Source organism: Tripterygium wilfordii, chromosome 15 (genome assembly GCF_013401445.1).
Source record: "Tripterygium wilfordii isolate XIE 37 chromosome 15, ASM1340144v1, whole genome shotgun sequence".
Lineage (NCBI taxonomy): Eukaryota > Viridiplantae > Streptophyta > Magnoliopsida > Celastrales > Celastraceae > Tripterygium > Tripterygium wilfordii.
In genome coordinates this window covers 9,638,490-9,648,759 of record NC_052246.1, presented here as the reverse complement: position 1 = coordinate 9,648,759, position 10,270 = coordinate 9,638,490, and positions in this window count along the sequence as shown.

The window sequence follows — 10,270 nt, the reverse complement described above, 5'->3', positions numbered from 1 at the left end:
ACCGTAGCTCCGATCGACTTGATTCAAGTTGGGTTACACTCGTCTCGTCAATACGCTTCTTTTGATACCAAACACAGCCATCATCGTCACCGGAATCAGAAAATCACCAGGAGAGAGAAAGGTGTACGGGAGAGAGAAGAGTTGTGAGGAAGAGGGTGTATTTGTAAATAGTGAGAAATCTGGGTATTTAACTTATTTACTTAAAACTTCACTGTAGTCCCTGAAATTTTACGAAAATGCCACTCACCAAATGTAAAAATCCAACTAACTAAAAAAAAACATAATAAATCCAATTTAAATCCGATTTGAGTGATTCTTGCGTCTAAAATTTTCTTTTAAAATCCTCCACTTATGAAAAATATTTCCAGATTTTTATCTTAATTTAATTTTTATTCTCTTCAAATACCGGTTCACCAACACAGAGGTTCCCTCCACCTCAACCACCACAATAAAATACTATGAATAGTGTAAAGTTATATCAGGATATTACATCCTTCCCCCCTTCAGAAAATTTCGTCCCCGAAATTAAATCATACGTAGGTAGTAAATAAATCCGGAAATCTAGTCTGCATATCCGACTCCAACTCCCAAGTTGTCTCCTCCACTCCATAATGTTGCCATATCACCTTAACCAAGGGTATGGTCTTCGACCGTAGTCGCCTCTCCTGTCTATCCACAATCCTAATAGGACGTGTCTCGAAAGTAGCGTTCTCACCAATCTCCAGGGTAGACCAATCTAATATATGAGAAGGGTCCCTATGGTACCTCCGTAACATAGACACATGAAATACCCCATGTACTCCTGACAACTGTGGGGGTAATGCTAATCGATAAGCTACCATCCCCACCCTCTCCAAAATCTCAAATGGCCCTATAAATCTAGGGGCTAACTTCCCCGCTATCCCAAACCTCTGTACTCCTCTACGAGGACTAACCCTCAGGAAAACATGATCCCCCACCTGAAACTCTAGAGGTCTACGTCTCCTATCCGCGTAACTCTTCTGACGTGACTGAGCTGTCAGAAGCCGCTGTCGAATCACTGTCACCACCTCTGTAGTCTGCTGCACCATCTCTGGACCCAATAATGGTCTATCTCCAACCTCTGACCAACACAACGGTGATCTACAAGGTCTCCCATATAATGCCTCAAACGGTGCCATCTGAATACTACTCTGATAGCTATTATTGTACACAAACTCCACTAGAGGAATATGAGTCTCCCAATCTCCTCGAAAGTCTATCGCACAAGCCCGAAGCATATCCTCTAGAATCTGAATAGTCCGCTCACTCTGTCCATCAGTCTGCGGATGAAAAGCTGTACCGAAGTTCAGTTTCGTCCCCAGAGTATCCTGAAAACTGCCCCAAAACCGTGAAGTAAATCTGGGATCCCGATCAGATACAATACTCAACGGTACCCCATGCAATCGGACTATCTCTCGTACATATAATCTCGTCAACGACTCTGCTGCTGCCCCCGAGTATCAGTCCTCTGTCTGTGCTGACTACTCTCTCCAGTAGCAGATGTAGAACTCTCAAGCTTCCTCTTATGAATCTCCCAGTAATCCTTAATCTCCACTAAAGTCCTCTCCACTCCGAGTGCCTTATCAATACATTCACGATAGGTGGTGATAGTCTGAGCCGCCAAATGAGGTGAAATCTTTGGCGACAACCCTCTCCTAAATCTCAGTATCTTCTTTTCCTCTGTGCAAATATAATCCTCCCCATATCGCCCTAGCTCCTCAAAACGAGCCTGATACTGTGTCACTGTCATGTCCGGAGACTGAATCAACTCGAGAAACTCCTTAGCTTTAGCAACACGCACTGTCTGTGGTACATACTGTGCCAGAAAAGCAGTCTCAAACTCTGCCCACGGCATACCCTCCCTGCCCCGACTAACTGTCATCACCTCCCACCAAGTGAAAGCATCTCCCTCTAAAAACTCTGCAGCTAATAAAGCCCTCCTCTCCTCAGGAATCCGTAAGGTAGTCATCTTCCTGCGTAACTGGCGAACCCACTCCTCTGCTGCCACTGGATCTATCACTCCCCTATATACCGGAGGATTCGTCTTTCGTAACTTGGCTAGCTCTTTGATCGACGTATCAATCACCAAAGGAGCTACCTGTGCCTCCACAATCTGTCCTACACCCTCTTGTAACTCACCCAAACTCAGAACCTGCTCTGGAACCTCAACAGAAGCCTGTAATGCAGCTGGCACTGGAGCAGTCATCTGTGTCACAAGTCCTGTAACAGTCTGCCCAAGAGCTCGTACCAATTCAGTAAGATCCCGAACCTCCTGTCGTAAAGTAGTAACAACTGTCTCTACCCCCTGTGGTGCTAGATATCCCTCCTGATCCTCCCCAATATCATCCACTGGATCTATATTCACTCGCCGCCTGCCCCCACCTCTCCCACGTCTTCCGCCCCTACCACGTCTCGCACCCCTACCTCTCCGTCCTCGCCCCCGCTCTAATGGAGTCACCTCAGGCATACCCACCTCATCTACCCCCTGAGGCTCATCCGCCTCATGTTCTCCTCTACCCCGTCCATATCCTCGCACCCGAGTACTACGTGTGTCAACCATATCTGGAAAATATAACACACATATACATAAATCTAAAGCAGGAAACACCAAAAGTAAAAACTCACCAGGTCAGCGGGGAAACGCATGATGTGTAGCCAACAAAATAACCTAGGTAACCTAACCACTGTAAGTTTCTAAACCTACAGCTCCGATACCAATCTGTCACGCCCCTCTCTCCTAAGATATACCGAAGTATACCTATACCACAGGAACGTGATCGGCAGGGGACACCCTATCCCCCGAACCAGATCCCAAATCTAAAGCTAAACCCAACAGACATAATCATAATAATAATAAAAACTACCATAATATCCACAAAGTACATCCACCTATGTACATATACAACAGCGGAATAATAAAATATATCTACCCGATACCAAACCGTATAGTATCTACAAATACAATACAATAAGTTCTCACACCCACACTGAAGAGTCTGCCCAAGGCTACACACCAGCTCACGCATCCCTCTGCCGACCGCCATCACCTACATCCAACTCACCTGAAAGGGGATAAAGAAGAGGGGTGAGCCACAAAGCTCAGTAGGGCGTAGAGAGGAAACGCCAATATCCATAAATAATAGTAATAAATCCAGAAATGTAATGCATAGTATGCAATACAGTAAATATACATCCATCAGTAAGTAAACCAAATAGCACAATAGCCGATAAGGCTAAACAGCACTGGAACCACCCACACTGGTCTCCAGAAATCCATACACCAATCCAATCAAGTGAAATGGTAGCCGATAAGGCTATCCAACACTGTAACCACCAAATCAATCTCCAATAATCCATCACACCCCTGGACCCACCCTAATCCCCGTAGGGTGTCTCCCAGTCCAGGTCCACACCGAAACTGGATGAGGATCGGGTATCCCGATAGCATAGCCTACACCAGAGGGCGTCCCCTGTGATGCACCCCATCTCAGACGGTCCACCGGTATATATATCCGGTCTGTATATGTATATATATCATCCATCAGAAATCCATATCCGATCATTTGGGCGCCTATATGGGCCCACAATCCACGTCCACATCCAACACCTCCAATCACCACTCACAGAAACATACCAACAGTGATATATAACAGAGAATATAAATCAACATGTAAACAGGTCGTATTTCCACCCCCGGAAACCAACAAAACCATAACATCGTCAGAGTCCGTAAAATCAGAACTCTAAAGTCACATGCAAGAGTAAGGAAACCCCTACCTGGAAATCGGAAAGCAAATACCACGCAAACGTCCCCGTCAACCCCTGACTCCGAAAGTCAACCCGCTTCAAATCTCAACTGAGATTACCGTCTACACCGAAAAACACGATATACGAAAATACAATTAAAATACGGTCGGTCAACTATGGTCAACGGTCAAACAGTATTGAACCGGGCCAAACAGTGCAAAACCGGTCAAACCGGGTCAAACAGTGCAATACCGGGTCAAACAGTGGCAAACCGGGTCAAACAGTGGCAAACCGGGTCAAACAGTGGCAAACCGGGCAAACAGTGGCAAACCGGGTCAAACCGGTCAACAGACCAGTCAACCGAGTCAACTCGGCCTGACTCGGTCAACTCGGCTGAAACCCATTCTACACTACCACCGGAGATCCGGCCACCCAAACCTGCCAAATCTTATATCAAATTGAAGAGCTCGATGAGATGAACTCATAGGTACCTGAAAGAAGTCAAACCATCGCCGGAATCGACCGGATCGACCAAAAGAAATTCAAGGTGACCGAAACTTCAAACTCCGATATCTCCCTAACCGTAGCTCCGATCGACTTGATTCAAGTTGGGTTACACTCGTCTCGTCAATACGCTTCTTTTGATACCAAACACAGCCATCATCGTCACTGGAATCAGAAAATCACCAGGAGAGAGAAAGGTGTACGGGAGAGAGAAGAGTTGTGAGGAAGAGGGTGTATTTGTAAATAGTGAGAAATCTGGGTATTTAACTTATTTACTTAAAACTTCACTGTAGTCCCTGAAATTTTACGAAAATGCCACTCACCAAATGTAAAAATCCAACTAACTAAAAAAAAACATAATAAATCCAATTTAAATCCGATTTGAGTGATTCTTGCGTCTAAAATTTTCTTTTAAAATCCTCCACTTATGAAAAACATTTCCAGATTTTTATCTTAATTTAATTTTTATTCTCTTCAAATACCGGTTCACCAACACAGAGGTTCCCTCCACCTCAACCACCACAATAAAATACTATGAATAGTGTAAAGTTATATCAGGATATTACATCTGCTCCTATGCGCAGACCCGTTTTTAACAAATCATGCGGGCTTTCCATTTAAGACGTCAGATCAATCCAAGGGGCCATATTAAAAGCGTTTTTAATATGCTTAAAAAGCAAATTTGTTCGTTAATGTCCTTGTGATCAAGACATAATTCTTGGTGTCTTTGGCGTTTTAGAGCTCTACTAAACCTCACCACAAAATCCATCAATGTTTTTTTTTTGAAACATAAGACTTGAAAAATGCATGACAACTTTCTGCTCGTTGACTGCTTGACATCCCTGTAGCAACCAATGACAAATCTATTTGTAAGTAATACTGATAGAATTAAAAGGCAGTAAATAAAAAATACTTTAAGACAAACAAAATACCTGCAGAGAATGTATCATTAACATACGTAGGAATCCACTTTGAACGAATATTGTATAATGCTTTCAACCATTCATTTGTATTCAGCCCACTTGACTCGATAACCTCTGCCCATTGAACATCAAACTCTTCTCGACTAGCTGAATTCCATATGTAGCTATGAAAATGTTGATAATATTCCTTCCACTTGACTGCATCTAGTTTTCTGAAAACTTATGCCACATACAAAATCTATGCAACGTGTTTGGCAGGATTTCAGCTATAGCTTTACTCATTGCAGGATCTTGATCAGTTATAATCATTTTAGGTGGATCTATTGGCATTGCTATCAACAACTACTGCAAAAGCCATCGGAATGACTCTGATGTTTCATCACTTAAGAATGCACATGCAAATAGAGTTTGGCCATGATGATTAACACCAACAAAGGGTGCAAAAATCACACCATAACGATTTGTATTATAAGTAGTATCAAAGACTACTACATCCCCAAAAGTTTGGTATGCCTTTCTACGTGCTGCATTTGCCCAAAAACAATGTGTTATCTTGTTTTCAACGTCCACATTGACTGAAAAATAGAATTATGTATTTTTTTCCTCTTCTGCTTCAAAATACTCATATAGCATTTGAGCATCATGTCCAGCAAACAGTTTCACCTCATCCCTTCGAGCATTGTAAAAATCCTTCTCGGTACACCCAATATTTTCTAGACTTCCTGCTTCTAACTCCAAAATACTAATTTGTTGATGAATTGGCACATTCGCGACAGAAAGTTGTTTAGTCAAAGCCTTTTTAGCAGTTGACATAGTACGGTGAGACCTAAGCAAATGCACTTTTCTAGGTGTTGTAAGGACATGATTATGGGCCTCACAAAACATTGATACAATGAAACTCAGTTTAGAAGTTGACCTTACAACAACCATCTTACCCTTGCATCCTTCTCTAGTTGTCCCACGTCTTCTACTACCATCGGATTTTAATTCCCCTTTTTCTCTAGTCCCCTCTTTATAACAAACGAATTCCTTCCTGATGATTTCATTACTTTTGTTTCTATTAGTAGTCGACATTCGAATACTAAATTCAGCCTTCCTTGCATATACGTTGTAAAATTTTTGAGCTTCTTCCAATGATTCAAATTCTTGCCCAATTTTGGGGACTTTTTCGGCCCTTACTTGAGGAATAAAAGATAAATCATTAGACGAAGAAGAGCTCACATCCATTTTTGACCAATCTGCATAAAAATTGATACTATAGAATGATCATAGATCTAAAAAATTGTCCTACATATACTACTATTGAGGGCACAAGACAGAGCAAATAAAGCATGTCATGTCAAACAAGCATTACCCAATTCATAGAGGATTCTAAATTAGTGAACAGAGCTAAACAAATGACAGTTCAAACCATATCGTTAAACACAAAAAGAAAGGAACTCTAAACAAATAACAGATAACTTCACTAAGTAAATCAAACAACAAACAAATCTTCGGAAAAACAAACCCAAAATCGTACCTAAGAGGGATTGGAATCAAGAAATCGCAAAGACCGAGATGGAGGAGAAATGGAGGAGTTGGAGGCAAAATCGCAAAGATGGAGTCGAAATCTCTGTCACGGTGGCTTTGGTGTTATGCGGCCGTCATCGGCTGTTTGTGAAAAAGCTCGAAGACGGAGAAATCTGAGGGCCAAATTTGTTTTTAAGTGTATTAAAAATGCTTTTAATATGGACCCTTGGATTGATCTGACGTCTTAAATGGAAAGCCCGCATGATTTGTTAAAAACGGGTCTGCGCATACAAGAATGACTGTGTATATGTATATGTGTATATTATATACATAAATAGGGGTCTAGGAGGAGCATGGAGGAATGCCGACAACTGCATAAGCCACTAGTGGCTGAGAGAGAGCGAGTAGCACCTTGTATAGGTTGGGCGGAACTTGAACAAGCGAGCCCTTCTCAGAGAAAGCCCTTGCGTGCTAGCGTTTATAGTTTGGGGCGAAAAAATCTAATCAACCAAATAGCCACCATTATTGTATTACTCTATTATACCAAAATTGCTTCTCTTCTTTTCACCTCTAGTGTTGTTTGTTCTCGTTTTGCTCTATAAATTTGTATACTCAAATATATGGATCCCACTGAAAAACCGTAACTACTTAAAAAGTCAAGGCGTAAGAGGCCCAGGCTACCGTCTGATTTTCGAATCCCATTGAAAAGCAGTAAAATACCTATTGTCAAACCTGATGAACAATTAGGATGGTGAAATCGAACCCGATGAACAAAGAGAATAATCGAGAAATCTACCTGTCAACTTCGTCAAACTCACATTCCAAGCGTGCTATGTGACTGAGAGAGGAGAACTGGTGAAGTAAAAGGATGGTTATGAGAGGAGCGAGAGAGGAGGTGAGAAACATATGAGGAGAGACAATGTGAGGAGAGAGGTATTTATTGGAATAAGAGTATTATTGTCCATAAATGTTTCAACGACTTATTGGAATATTGGTTTGGGAACTTACAACTAACAGCATCCATATGAGATTACCTAAATATGAGTCTTGTCTGTAAAATAGGGAACAATGGTAGAGAACTTATCATATATAGCTCTACATTATATTACTTAGAGGTTCTCTATTTTACAGAATATGAAAAGTAATTCCGTACATCCAGAGAATCTAATTCCAAAATGTAAAACGTTAAAATTAACACTAACAAACATTAAACCTAACGTCATGAAAGCATCCTAGACATTTGCAAACACCATAGCAACTTAGGAGATTGCAAACGCCAGACAATATCGGACTACACCATACTATTAAATATTAATTATATTTGTATAAAATAATAATTTAATTATTATTTCATATATTAATAATTATCTAACAATTATTTCACACCATAATTACGTCCATTATCTCATAATAGAGGCTTCCTTATTTCCATAAATTGCATTCGTACTATTGTGTGTAACTATAACCTCAATAGGTTTGACATAATCTAGTAATAGAACATTATAATAAAAAATGTGCTGATTGGAACTCTTCCAATCCACGCAATTGAATTGAAACTCCTTCCAATTCTCTTTGTTATTATTAACAAGCAAGGTTTCCATAAGCGATGGTTAAACGCCTAACAGTATGTCATGGCCATTTAGACAATGAAGAATAGTTTGGCAAGCCTTTCGTAATGGTCAGTGTGCAATTCATTCTTTCTATCATACTATGTATGAGCTAATCATCACGGACATGGATGTATGTCAAGTCCTACGATCAGTCGTATGTATCTAACCTAACTCTCATGATCTTGAGTAATATAACAAACTCATTCTTTTCAAAGACTCATACTCTGACCAGAGATTTTTAATCATGGAATTGTTCGATCACATAGCAAACTCTCATTTTACCAAGAGTCATAGATCCCTTATTGTACATTCACATGCCTTCATACATAAAGCATCAAGGCCGATGAATAGTGCACAATACAATCTTGATGGCTCAGGTCTGAAGAATAGTGCATAATCATAAGAAAGAGAACATTACTTGACATGTGGTAAATACTCTCTGTAAAGTTCTCGACAGGGCCGTCTCTAGCATTTTGAAGACCCTAGACAAGTTAAGAAAATGAAGCCCCTATTCCCTAAAATAATTTTTTTTATAAATCTGAAATCCAGCATATCTAATAAATCCAAAATGCAATATAATTAGTTCTTGAATACACATAAATTATCACCAAGATCCAATAAATTAAGCAACTCAAACTTATAAATTTATTACATCAAATGAAACCAAATAACGCTAAACCAAATAACTCATGGGGGAGGGGCCTCACTTGTATGGTTTGGATTTGATTGTTCCATGGCAATCAAAGTTCTAGGTCAATGAATTGCACTTTTTAATTTTTATATATGTGATAGCATGTCATTTTGTGTTTGGGCTAATGAGCTTGTTTTCTTAAATAACAATATATTAAGATTTTTTTTTCTTATATCAATTGGCAAGTACACTGTACTGTCTGTACACACCTAAAAAACTATACAACTTAATAAAAAGTGAGACCTCCCCATAAGAGGCCCTAGACAACTGTCTATCTGGCCTCCCCAAGGGGCCGGCTATGGTTCTCGAGTTGGTTACGTTCAGTTAACTATTTCTCGAATAAGAACCCACATGTTCTCGTTAGTGTCAATACACTGAACAGCCTAACGACATTCCACATTTCACAATATCCATACCTAAGAGATGTACGGGTCCATACCCAACATCCACCATGCAACTACAATACATGTCCAATATGGTTATGCAATAAAGTATACTTACAACCTACTTATATACTACTACATGATGCATGTTCAAGAATAACTCATGTTCAATAGAAGATTAAACAAATAGGGTATGCAATTTTACTCAAGTCATACAACAAGGTAAACACAAGTGGGGTTGTTTTCCCTTAGATACGATTAAGGAGAGAACGAAATCATAATGAACAATGAGAAAAGTTAAACGTTCTTAATAGGAGGACATCTTGAAAGGAAATAGCAAAGGGATGAAATTTCTCTACCTCACACTCCAAAAATTAGCTATTTAAATCAATACTCAATCTTGAATTCTCCGACCTCAATCAACCTATTATTCGATAAGCCCATCCTCAATCAATATACAGACAACTTTAATTTCACATATCTAACACAAATTAACCCAATAAATCAAGAAACCATTACCTTCTCTTACCCAAAACTTTCTAAGTTCTTGAATTTCACCACTCAAGCTTGCTACTCCAATCAACAATAGAATAGAAATACAACCATAAACAAGTCTAAATCAATCTATTAAATCACTAATTTCATCTAATTTAAAGATTTTACCCCAACTCTATAAAACTCATAAAACCCTAGAATCTCAAATCACTCAATCTCTAGATACTAGCTTTTAGGTTTAAGAAAACTTACCAAGGTTGTAGAGACAAGTAGGAGAAAGGGATTCAAGCTACCTTTAGGCCTTAAATGATGTAGGAACTCATGGATTTGAGTTTGGGTTCAAACCTTGAAAGATTAGAACAAAGAGAGAAATTTAGGAATATGTAA